The sequence below is a fragment of the Acomys minous genome, assembly GCF_964271855.1.
Source record: "Acomys minous genome assembly, chromosome: 5".
NCBI classification, from domain to species: Eukaryota; Metazoa; Chordata; class Mammalia; order Rodentia; family Muridae; genus Acomys; species Acomys minous.
In genome coordinates, this window is record NC_140494.1 from 22,053,830 (window position 1) to 22,067,781 (window position 13,952).

Here is a 13,952-nt window from a genome sequence, read left to right on the forward strand (position 1 = left end):
AAAAGCATAATCAATGGCTAGGTGTGGTGGCACATGGCTTTAATCCCAGCACTCAGGAGGCAGAGTCAGGGAGATCTCTGTGGGCTTGAGGCCAGCCTAGCCTACAAAGTTAGCTCCAAGCCAGTCAGAACTATGTAGTCAGACTCTATCTCAAAAGCAAACCAAAACAAACCAAGTAACATAAAGGGTGAGTTATTTTGTTTGCTTTTCCATATTCTTTTATCATAATCTCTAATTCTATTTTTATTAATAGACGTATTACAATGTAAACCATCTTCATTCATCCCACTGTGTCTTCTCAAAAAACTGAGATACTGTTTTCAAGTATTAGATAGATTTCAAGAAATTGACAAATGTCACCAACTTTATTTTTCATGCTTAGACTTCTTTGTTCTTTTTTTATTATTTAAAAAAAAGTCTATTTCATGTATATGAGTGTTTTGTCTTCATGCGTGTCCCAGATGCCTGAGTTCAGAAAAAGAACATTTAATACCATGGAATGGGAGCCACAGGTGGCTGTGAGTCACTATCTCGGTGCTGGAAACCAAAGCCAGGTCCTGCGTAAGAGCAACAAGTGCTCTCATCCACTGGGCATCTCTCCAGCCTTTTCTTCTCTTTCCCGCCCCTTTCTCCTATCTTCTTCAGTGTGTGCTTAGGTTTGCTATCAAAAGGTGTTAGAAGCTTGACAGATTTTTCATTATCATTCCCCCTGCATATTTTAATTAAAAGAAACTGATGCTTTGCATGAGTCACAGGAGAGACGGAAGGTTCATCTAAGGCTGAACATGCTTAGACTTTGCATAAATTTAAGTGGACACCCTCTCTGATGTAAGACAGAAACAATGCCATAGACTAACAGCCACTCTTAGAAAAATTCACCACCAGTAGCCCTGTTCCAAAACTGCTTCCAATTATCTCGTGTCCTTTTTGGTTCTAAAGGACAAAACTCTAAATTAGGAACCGTACCTTCCTGTACGAATCCGAACATTAATTGCTGCCATTTCTACATGCTGCAGAAGTGTCTCTGTGAGGTATGACGCACGCTTCTACACGGTGCCCACATGAGTTGTATCAGTTTTACTTTGCATCAGTACATTTATTAAATAGATGGTGGTCACTTTATTTTATAAAAAAAAATACTATTAAATTATAAGCATTTTCTGGAATATATAGAAATGTGTTAAACTGTATCTTAATCATCAAACTATATATTATAAGACATTGTGAGGATGGGGACCGAGGGCCCTTGGTGTTTGCTGCCTCTTTTTAATTCCACTAATGAGGAACGGTCATTATTTTATGTAGATAAACATTTCTGTTACTGAGATTTTAGATGGAGCCAAAACCTTCTGCATAGCATTGGGTCCAAGAGTTTATCTTCCTAGTGATCTTTATTTGGTTTCCCATGTTCCTTTAGTCAGCGTGGCTTAAAAATTATCAGTTGGTAAGTTATTATAATTCTCACCAAGAATGGCAACAAAATGCTACAAAAAAAATGTCCCGTGAGAACTAAGAGGTAGTTATGAAGCGTGCTTCTCCCATTGGTCAGAACTCCTTCCAGCTTCTGCTGTAGGTTTCAAGGCCAGCATTAGCATATCGATCTTGGAAGTAAAGTAAGAACAGACAATGAAAAGGTAGTATAAGCCAGGTATGGGGTACACACCGGCAGTCTCAGGACTCAGAAAGCTTATGTAGGACTGGTGCAAGCTCAAAAATAGCATAAGCTAAGTAGCAAGACCTTGTTTCAAAACAAACAAATAAAACCCAACAGGAAAAGGAAGGAAAGAAAGTAGGAAAGGAGGGGGGAGAGAGAGAGAGAAAGAGAGAGAGAGAGAGAGAGAGAGAGAGAGAGATGAGAAGGACGGAAGGAAGGAAGGACGGAAGGAAGGAAAGAAAGAAAATGTGGCATGTGTACTAAAAACAATATTATACAGACTCGAAGAAAACTTGTAACAACGGCAGAATCTGAGGAAGTAGTGTTGAACAAGTCAGTCATGTAAAGATAAATGCTGTATTTACTCGCATATTTGTAAATCTAAAAATGCCCATTCCATGGAGAACTGAACCCCAGAGGGTGGGGGTGGAGAGGGGAGGAGCTTAAGGTGGAGAAGCTTGTGTCTAAAGGGAACAATGTTTCATTTACGCTGCAGGGATTCAGGTTAGTAATCTGTTCTGCTGCACTGAATAATAAGACACATTGTACAATTGCTAACAGATTTGTAATGTTTCCACCACATACACAAAAAGATGTTGATGAGAAGATGGATGTATTCACTAGCTTGATTGAATTTTTATAAAATATACACAGAGATTAGAACCTCATACTGTACCCCACAAGCAATTACAATTACTGCTTATCAATTAAAAATCTTATTTAAAAGAGGGGCTGGCAAGATGACCCAGAGGTTAAGCTCAATTGCTGATTTTACAGAGGGCCTAGGTTCAGTTTCTAGCACACGCATGGTGGCTGACAAACACCTGTACATCCAGTCCCAAGGGATGTGATGCCTTTCTCTGGTCTTTATGGGCATTGCACGCATGTGACGCTCTTATATATATGCAGGCAAAATACTCATGCACATTAAATATAACTTCTTGTATTCTCAATTTTAGAAAAAAATGTGGTCGAAATGCCTAAGCCACTTGTGGATGATGCCTCGCCAGGTCAGTTCAGTTGGTGCCTTCCTTTGCTTCCATACAAGCAACCCATTAGTTGACTGTCATGAATGACTGCCATCGAAGCTGGGGTCATTGAGTCTGCATGTCTTTGTCCCTGTACATACACTTTCATGATGAGCTCCATGAATATGGAGCTAAAAACAGGAATTAATGGCACCTGGTTGGAAGAGTTGGATGCACTGGTTTTGCAAAGGGGTGTTCTCACTAATGGGACCGCATTATCTGGATATGCTTAGATAGACACTCAGCTTTATTTCAGTGACTCATTTCGCTCTGAATTTTCAAGCTGGCCAGCTTCTTTAATGACTGAAACACTCTTTATTTAGACATGCCAATACATTTAATCATTTCATGGTGAAATTCTCCCGGCCTGGGAGCCATTCTGTCTCTTTAAAATGATGGTCATCATTCATCAAAAATTTATGAGTGTCTTCTGTTGGATAGGCTCTGAACTCTGCATGACACATATGGCAGTAAGACAAAGAAGTTATAAAGGGCCTGAGGGGTGAAGTCACAGTTAAGCATGCAATGGCAGCAGTAGGCATGAGTGTTCCAGAGTGAAAAGAGGAGGTAGCACTGGCCACATCATCACTACTCTTGGGAACCTAGAAATCTTCTGGATGAAAGAGATGCAAATTTGGGATATGAAAGAGGTATCTTCGAAAGGTAGACATTGAAAAAGGTATTCTTGGTAGTATAAGCTTCCCGTATGAGGGCCCAGAGGAGAGAGCAGGCCTGCCTTCAAGGCACTGAAGGGTTTCATGAGATCTGTAGTCAAAGACACAGGTGATGGTGGCTGGTGAACTTAGCAAAGGCCAGATAGCAGGCTTTCACCATACCCACTGGATGAATTGGGCTCTTTCCTACTAGCAATGGGGGATATATTGATGGTTTTAAATAAAAAATGATTTGGTGTTTTGCTTATCGTTTTGTGTGGTGTTGGGGATGGATCCCAGGGACTTACACATGTTAAGCATAGGCTCTGCTAGTGAGCTTCAACCCAGCCCTGATGAGTAGCTTTGCAGTTTACCAGAGTCACACTGGCTGTAACATGGAGAAGAGATTTGAGAGAGAGAGAGAGAGAGAGAGAGAGAGAGAGAGAGAGAGAGAGAGAGAGAGAGAAGGGATTACAAAAAGTTAAAGAATCATGACATTTCAAACAATAGTGGATAGTGGGTAACCACAAGAAAGATGAAGAAAAATGTTGTTTTGAGATGTGTTGATGAGAAACAATAGGCAGGACTTGATGCTTAGGAGAAAGTGCATCTTAGGAGATGATATGGAGTGAAAAATGATTCCAGGGATGGAGCGATGGCTGAATGGATAAGATGTCTGTGTAAGAGTGAGAACCAGAGCCAGGCATTGCCAGGGACCAAACGGCCCGTGGCCGACCCCCACCCATTCAGCATCTGCAGCAAACATCCTGCTTGGCCACTCACTAGGCACGCAAGGCATCCGGCTTAGCCCTGAGAAGAGAGCGATCCGATCCTGAGATAACCACAGAGACATCCTGCTTTGCCTCAACCAGGAAAACCCCTCCCCCTGCAGATGTTCCCGGGGCTCAACCCCAGAAGATTCTGTACTTTTCCATTTACCCTCCTCGCTTACCCCCGCCCTCCCTAAAGCAGGTTTTAAAAAGCCTGCCCTTACCTTCAATAAACAGCTCTTGACAAGCTACTGCTTCCTTGAGCCCTGCCTCCCTCTCGCCCATTTCTTTATCCACAGGTTGCGACCCCCTTCAGCCCCCCAATAACTCGACCAGCCGGACTGGTTAAGGCATGACCACCCACCTGTAATATTAGACCTCAGGGGGCAGAGGATTGCCAGAGCAAGCTGGCCAACAACTGGCAAGCTCTGAGTTCATGTGAGAGACCCTTGCCTCAACATCTAAAGGTAGATAATGAGTGTGGAAGATATTCACCATCAGACTTTGACTTCCACAGTGCATACCCACATGCATGTGCCAAACAGCACACACATGTGCATTTGTGTGTGAATACAAATACATACTACACACACACACACACATTCTCTCTCTCTCTATGTATGTATGTATGTATGTATCTATCTATCTATCTATCTATCTATCTATCTATCTATCTATCTAACTATCTTTTGCTGAGTCAGAGCATACCCATGAAGGATTGGGCATGAAAGGAAAGTAATTAATCCAGTCGAAGACAGGTTGGTTTTAAAGTTATTTCTTGCATAAGTCTATAACCAGAAGAAACATTGGTGCTAGAGACAAAAATTTGGAACTATTATTATACAGATAGCCTTTGAAGTCATCAGACTGAATGTGAAAAGTATGAAAAGTGTGAAAAGAGACCAGGATTGAGTTATAGCTAGACAAAGAGAAGACTAAGAGGGAGAAGGAGGTGGCTCAGATAAATGGGTCCCACATCTTATCTGTTGATCTTACTTCTAGAGCCATTTTTTTTCCTGTTCTGACTTTTAAGGATAGCTTCTTTAGATAAATACTCTGAGCTAAAAATTCAAGATTCATGTGACAATAGTGAGGCAAAAGGAAGAGAAAAGATTTTATGGCCCATCACCTTGCCACCACCTTGAAAAGGGCAGAAAGAAGCTCAGTGAATTGCTCAAAGAAATCTCTATGGGGACTTCTCTGTATGGGTGGCAACGAAGCATCAAATCTTGGACTAATCTATAGAAAGAAGGAAGGTGGAGGTATTCACTGCTTTCCTCTTTCCCATCTTCCATCTTCCACTAATGAAGATGGCCCTGGGGATATCAGTTATATCTTAATGATGTGCAGCTATTTAATCTAGCTTAAGGATTTGGATTATGCAACGTGGAATCTGGTTAACGCTCTGAAAGATGGCCCTAGGATCTGATGTTGGTGACTAAGTCCAAAAGAAGGGTGGTCTGGAAGACAAGGTCATAGACCGACTAGAGGCGACAAGGACGGTTCTAACTTGTGTGTGTTCTTGTTTCCTATGATCTCCACAAATAGGGTGGTCCCACAGAAGCTGAAGGAACGCTGGCTTGGTAGACAGTTGAGACAGACATTGTTTCCAGTCAAAGAGTCATGATCAACAGCATATGCCAGCTATCATGCGGCAGACTAAGTTTTTTCACCATCCAAACCTCCCAAATATCTCTCCGTAGGCTTTGAGTTTTAGAACTCACCTGCTACGCTATTAACTTCTCCACCAGCCTCCTTTCCAGAGCTAAATTTCAGGAGCCCTGGCCTGGATGGCCAGTTAACTCTACGTTTCTGGTTTCCGTCATGTAGCCTTTATGGTGAGTGCTTCAGAAAAATGGAAAACCAGCATGCCTGGAACAATTGTCTAGTTGGGCTTTAGCGGCAGCAGGGAGGAGGCAAGCACATCAGAGAGTCTGAGCAGGCAAATGCAACATAGGTCTATGTTGTAAAATGTATTGCATAAAGCTACTGTAAGGTTTGGAAAGACAATATTTCAAAACTACACTTAAAGGCCTCGAAGGGCTTTTTGTTGTTGTTGTTGTTGTTGTTGTTGTTGTTGTTGTTGATGATGATCAAGGACATTTAATACTCCAGGACCTTCCTCTCAAAATGTACTGATCTTCTATATTTTGGTGTCAGAAGCTTTAGGATCATGTCCACGCAATGTCAGGGCAGCCGTTATGCATGCTCTCTGCTGCTTCTGTGAAAACTATCAAGTGTTAAAATGATTATAGTAATGTGTTAGGCTTTTTTTCACCTTCTTTTTAATTTAAGGAGAAACACACTGCCAGATAGAAATGCTCTGTTGTAGAATAGCTTCAAAGATGGCTAAGTGACAATAATAGTGCTTGGCTCAGAGTTAATGAAGTGCCTTGGATCATTTGATTTTCAAAAATATGAGCTCATAACAATTTCCCCCTTGTTTTGCAGATTGCATATAGACACACCGCAAACATGAGCTTTGCAAAAACACACTAGAAATAAATAGACAGGAGCATAGTCTCTGTGGTGTGGTATTTCTGAGGTAAGGATTTAATGTCAAGGCTGTAGGTCTTCACAGATCCATTTCTGTCCCTCAGCAGCTCTAGTGACTCTCATGCTGAGTTCCTACCTGCTACAAAGGACGATAAATAAATGCCCTGTAGGCTGGGGCACTGCCAGGCTGGCTGTGCATTCTGCTCAACTTCAGCTGTCTGTACTACCATAAACTGCATTTTTTAAATTAAAAAAAAAAACAAAAACTATTATCAGGAAAACAAAACAACAACAAAAAAGACAAAACAAAACACCAAACCATAACATAGACAGGTTGTATAAAAATTTTAATAATAATAAAAACCCCACTATTGTCAGAATGCATGTGAGCCAGAGTGAGTTGTGATGTGGATAATGTGAAATATTGACAATTTATTTAAACTTTCAATGAGCTGTCAATGCTCTACTTTGTCAATCAAATTTATATGTTCATATATCATTATTTATCACAATTGTTTATAATATGGGGTTGGTGTTAACTAACATATAGAACTACACAGTCTAAATAGTTTTTAATTAATTAAAATTTAACTATTAATTACTTTTTTCATTTTATATCCTGGTCATAGGCCCCTTTCTCCTCTCCTCCCAGTTCCTCCCTCCCTCTTTCCCCATCTCCCCTCCCATAGTCCTCAGAAAAGAGGAGCCCCGCCTACCCACCTACCCTGGCTTATCAAGTAGTATCAAAACTGAACACATCCTCTTCCCCTGTGGCCTGGCAAGGCAGTCCCACCAGGGGGAAGTGATTTAAAAAAGCAGGCAGCAGGGTCCCAGTCAGAGACAGCACCCAGTCCCCTTACTAGAAGGACCCACATGAAGCCTGGGTTGCCCATCAGCTAACTCTGTCTAGGGGGTCTGGGTCCAGTCCATGCATGGTCCTTGGTTGGTGCTTCAGTCTCTACAAACCCCTCTGGGCCCTGGTAAGTTGGCTGCTCTGTTGCTCTTTTTGTAGTGTTCCTGCCACCTCCAGGTCCTTTTCTCTTTCCCTCCACCTTTCCACAAGGTTCCCTATGTATTGCCAAATGTTTGGTTGTAAGTTTCAGCATCTGTTTTGAACTGTTGCTGGGTGGAGCCTCTCAGAGGACAACTCTGCTAAGCTCCTGTTTGTAAGCATAGCAGGGTGTCTTTAATAGTGTTGGGGTTGTCTCTCTTCCATGGAGTGGGCCTTGGGGTGGGCCAGGCATTGGTTGGACATTCCCCCAATCTCTGCTCTATCTGCTCAATCTTTATCCCTGCGCATCTTCTAGGCAGGGTAAATTTTGGGTCAAAGGTTTTTTTGTGGGTGGGTTGTTGTTCTCCTCCCTTCACTGGAAGTCTTGCCTAGTTAGAGGGTGTCCTCTTCAGTCACCATGGCCCCTGCTACTAGGAGTCTCAGCTAGAGTCCCCCTCATATCCTCCCAAAAACCTACCCTGATGTAGGTCTCCAGCTTGTTACAGAGATGTCCTCCCATAGTTTTTCTTTTCTCTGCAGACCTTCTGTTCCCCCCGACCCTGCCAGGTATGATCTCTACCCTCATTTCTCTCTGGGCTCCCTCACCCTCTCTTCAACCACTACTGCTGTCTATTCTATGTCCCCTTCTGAGTGAGATTTAAGCATCCTCCATTGGATCCTTCTGGCTCTTATCTTTTTTGGGTCTGTGCCTTCTAGTATGTTTATGCTGTGCTATATGGCTAAAATTTGCTTCTAAGCGAGGACATACCTGTGTGTCTTTCTGGGTGTGGGATACTTCCCTCGGGATGATCTTTTCTAGTTCCATCTATTTACCTGCACATTTCATGATGTGTTTGTTTTTGTTTTTTAAATAACTGAGTAGTATTCTATTGTGTAAACGCACCACAGTTTCTTTATCCATTCTTTGGTTGAGGGACGTCTAGGTTGTTTCCAGATTCTGGCTATTACAAATATAGCTGCGATGAACATAGTTGAGCTAATGTCCTTGTTGTATGGTGAAGCATCTTTTGGGTGTATGCCAGGAGTGATGTAGCTGGGTCTTTAGGTAGCACTACTCTCAATATTCTGGGAAAGTGCCAGATTGATTTCCAAAGTGGTTATACAAGTTTACACTCTCACCAGCAAGGAGGAGTGTTCCTCTTTCTCCACACCCACATCAGCGTGTGTTGTCTCTTGCGTTTTTGATCTTAGCCATTCTGAAAGGTGTAAGATGAAAGAAATCTCAGAATCATTTTGATTTGCTTTTCCCTTTTGACTAAGGATGTTGAACATTTCTTTAAGTGCTTCTCAGCTGTTTGAGATTTCTCTCTTGAGAATTTTTCTAGTTAGCTCTGTATTCCATTTTTAAATTGGATTATTTGGTTTTTTGGTGTTTATTTCTTGAGTTCTTTTTTTTATATAAAAATTTTTATTAAAAAAGTATTATACTCTTTTTTTTAAACCATACCTAGTATTTTTAATTATATTTTATTCATATTACATCCATATTGTTATCCCCTCACTTGTATCTTCCTGTTCCCACTCTCCTCCCTTCTGTTCTATTCCCCTCCCCAAACCTCTGACAGTGGGGGGGCCCTCCTTCATTTTCTGACTGCAGCCTATCAATTCTTCAGATCTTTATATATTTGGCATATTAGCCCTTTGTCGGATGTAGGATTGGTCAAGATCTTTTCCCAATCTCTAGACTGCCATTTTGTTCTACTGACCATGTCCTTTGCCTTACAGAAGCTTTTAGTTTCATGGGGTCCCATTTATTAATCATTGATCCTAGAGTTGAGCTGTCGGTGTTCTGTTCAGGAAGTTGTCTTCTGAGCCAATGAGTTCAAGCTTTTTTCTCACTTTCTCTTCTAACAGATTATGTTGAGGTCTTTGATCCACTTGGTCTTGAGTTTTAGGCAGGGTGATAAATATGGATCTATTTGCATTTTTCTACATGTAAACATCTAGTTAGACCAGCACCATCTGTTGAAGACACTTTCTTTTTTCCATTGCATGGTTTTGGCTCCTTTATAAAAAAATCAAATCCATAGGTATGTGAGTTTATTTCTGGCTCCTTGATTCAATTGCATTGATCAACCAGTCTATTTATGTGCAAGTACCATGCAATTTTATTACTATTACTCTGTGGTATAGCTTGAAGCTAGGGATGGAGATACCTCCAGAAATTCTTTTATTGCATAGGATTGTTTGAGCTATTCTGTTTTGTCTCCATATGAACTTTAGAATTGTTCTTTCAAGGTCTGTAAAGAATTATGTTGGTATTTTGATGGTAATTGCATTTAATCTATAGATTGCTTTTGGTAAGATGGCCATTTTTACTATGTTAATCTTAACGATCCATGAGCATGGGAGATCTTTCCATCTTCTCATATCTTCTTCAGTTTCTTTCTTCAGAGTCTTACAGTTCTTGTCATACAGATCTTTGACTTGCTTGGTTAGAGTTACACCAGTATACTTTATATTATTTGTGGGGGTGTTGTTTCTCTAATTTCTTTCTCAGCCCATTTGTTATTTGTATACAAGAGGGCTACTGATATTTTTTTTTACTTAATCTTGTAATCAGCCACTTTACTGAAGGTGTTGACCAGCTATAAGAGTTCTATGGTGGAATTTTGGGGGCCATTTATGTATACTATCATATTGTCTGCCAATAGGGATACTGTGACTTCTTCCTTTCCAATTTGAATCCCCTTGATCTCTTTACTTGTCTTATGCTCTAGCTTGAACTTCAAATACTATAATGACTAGGGAAGGAGAGAGTGAGCAGACTTGTCTCTGATTTTAGTGGAATTGGTTTGAGATTGTCTCAATTTTATTTGATGCTGGATATTGGCTTGCTGTATATAGCCTTTATTATGTATTATGTTTAGGTATGTGCCTTGTATCCTTGATCTCTCCAAGGCTGTTTGTTTAGTTTGGTTTTAGGAGACAGAATCTTTCTGTGTTGCAGAGGCCTGGCTGTCCTGAACTCTCTTTGTAGACCAGGCTGGCTTCAAACTCACTGATACCCATCTACCTCTGCTTCCTGAGTGCTGGGATTATAGATGTGTGCCACCATGCCCTGCACACTCCAAGACTTTTATCATGAAGGGGTGGTGGATTTTCTCAAAGACTTTTTCTGCGTCTAATGAGGTGATCATGCAATTTCTTTCTTTCAGTTTGTTTACATGGTGGATTAGATTCATCCCTGAGATGAAGCCTACTTCAACCTGGTGAATGATGTTTTGATGTATTCTGGGATTTGATTTATGAATATTTTATTGAGTAGTTTTGCATCAATGTTCATGAATGAATTGGTCTAAAATTCTCTTTTTTGTTAAGTCTTTGTGTGGTTTAGGTATCAGATTGAATATGGCTTAGTAGAATGAACTTGACAATGTTACTTCTGTTTCTATTTTGTGTTTAAGGAGTATTGGTATTAGTTCTTCTTCGAAAGTCTGTTTGAATTCTCTACTAAAACCATCTGGCCCTGTTTTTTTTTTTTTTTTTTTTTTTTTTTTTTTTTTTTTTTTTGTTTTTTGTTTGGTTTGGTTTGGTTAGGAGACTTTTAATGACTGCTTTTATTTCCTGAGAGTTTATAGGGCTATTTAAACTGTTTTCCTGATCTTGATTCAACTTCGGTAAGTGAAATCTATCAAAAAAAAGCATCTGTTTCATTTAGATTTTCCAGTTTTGTGTCATATAGGCTTTTGAAGTAAGACCTAATGATCCTTTGGATTTTCTCAGGATCTATTATTATGTCCTCCTTTCATTTCTGATTTTGTTAATTTGGATACTGTCTCTCTGCCTTTTAGTTAGTTTGGCTAAGGGTTTGTCTATGTTATTGATTTTTTTCAAAGACCCAGCTCTTGGTTTCATTGATTCTTCTCATTACTCTCTTTGTTTCTGAGTTATTTATATCAGCTCTGAGTTTGATTATTTTCTGCTATCTTCTCCTCTTTGGTGTGCTTGCTTCTTTTTGTTCAAGAGCTTTCAGGTGAGCTGTTAAATTGGTATTATGTAATCTCTCCAATTTCTTTATGAAGGTGCTTAGTGCTAGGAACTTTCCTCTTAGTACGGCTTTCATTGTGTCCCATAAATTGGGGTATGCTGTGCCTTCATTTTCATTAAAGTTTAGAAAATCTCTTATTTCTTTAATCCCTGACCCAGTGGGTCACTGAGTAGGGAGTTGTTCAATTTCCATGAGTTTGTGGGCTTTCTGTTATTGTTGAGTTCCAGCTTTAATTCTTGGTATCCTGATAAGATACAAGGAGTTATTTCAATCTTCTTGTATCTGTTAAGGCTTGCTTTGTGACTGAGTATATGGTCAATTTTGGAGAAAGTTCCATGTGGTGCTGAGAAGAAGTTATACTCTCTTGCATTTGGGTGAAATGTTCTGTAAAAATCTGTTAGGTCCATTTGATTCATAACAATCAGTTAGTTTAATTAGTTCTCTATTTGGTTTTGTCTCATTGACCTAGCCATTGATGAGAGTGGCATGTTGAAGTCTCCCACTATTAATATATGGGGACTGATATGTGATTTTAGCTTTATTAATGTTTCTTTTACAAATGTGGGTGCCCTTGTGTTTGGGGCATAGATGTTCAGAATTGATATGTCAACTTCGTGGAATTTTCCTTTGATGAGTATGAAGTGTCCTTTCCAATCTCTTTTGGTTACTTTTGCTTGAAAGTCTATTCTATTAGATATTAGAATAGCCACTCCATGTTGTTTCTTGGGTGCTTTTGCTTGGAAAACCATTTTCCAGACTTTTACTGTGAGGTAATATCTATGTTTGTTGCTGAGGTGTGTTTCCTGTATGCAGCAGAATGATGAGTCCTGTCTCATATACACTCTATTAACCTGTGTTTTTTGGAGGTGGGAGTTGAGTCCATTGATGTTGAATGATATTAATGTTTTATCAATCATTGTTGATTCCTTTAATTTTTATATTGGTGGTGGTAGTGTGAGTGTGTGTGCTTGTATTCTTTTGTTGTTGTTGATGTGAAATTATTTATTTCCTGTGTTTTCCTAGGTGTAGTTACCTTGTTGTATTGTAGTTTTACTTCTAGTATCCTCTGTAGTCCTGGGTTAGCGGAGAGGTATTGTTTAAATTCAGTTTTGTCATGGAATATCTTTTCTCCTTCTATGGTGATTTAAATTTTTGTTGGGTGTAGTAGTCTGGGTTGGCATCTGTGGTATCTTAGGTATGCAAGGTCCAGGCCCTTTTGTCTTTTAAAGTCTCTGCTGGTGTAATTCTAATAGGTCTGCCTTTTTATGTTACTTGGCCCTTATCCCTTGTGGCTTTTAGTATTTTTTATTTGCTCTGTATGTTTATTGTTTTAATTATTATGTGGTGGAAAGATTTTACTGTTTAGTCTAATCTATTTTGTGTTCTGTGGGCTTTGTGTATGTCTGTCTTTAAGTTAGGGAAATTTTCTTCTATGATTTTGTTAAAGATATTTCTGGGCCTTAGAGCTGAGAATCTTCTTCTATTTCTATGATTCTTAGGTTTGGTCTTTTTATGGTGTCCCAAATATCCTTGATGTTTTGTGTTAGAAACTTTTTAAATTTAGCATTTTCTTTGACTGATGTATTGATTTCTTCCACTGTATCTTCTATGCCTGAGATTTTTTTCTTTCATCTCTTGTAGTCTGTTGGTGGTCCCTGCACCTGTAGTTTCTGTTCTCCTTCCTAGGTTTTCCATCTCCAGGATTGCCTTAGACTGTGTTTTCTTGATTGCTTATGTTTATTTTTCAGACATTGAATAGTTTTATTAATTTCCTTCTCCTGTTTGCTTGTATTTTCCTGTATTTCTTTAAGGGGTTTATTCATTTCCTTTACCTATTGGATTGGAGTTTCCTGTATTTCTTTGAGGTATATATTCATTTCCTATTTAAAAGCCTCTATCATAAGATTAGATTTAAGGTTGTTTTCCTGCATTTCAGGTGAGTTAGGATATCCAAGGTTTGTTGCAGTAAGATAGTGGATTCTGATGGTGCTGTATTGCCCTGAGGTTTATTAAGTGTGTTCTTACACTGTCCTCTAGCCATCTGGTTGTCTCTGGTGTAGGCAGGCTTGGAGGTCCCTGGTAGTCACTCGTGGCTGCTGCCTCTGAGATTGGAGGCAGAGCTGGGCCCAGGGAACGAGCTTGTGGAAGTCACAGCACAGACCTCACCACTGCTGGTAAACCCCAGTGCCTGTCACCTCTGGGATTGCAGGCAGAACTGGGGCCCAGAAACTGTCACTTGGAGGTCTTGTGGCAGACTTCACCTCTGCTAGTAGTCTTTAGTGGCTGTTGTCTCTGGGACCACAGGTAGAGCTGGGGCCTGGGAATTGGCACCCAGAGGGCTCAGGGCA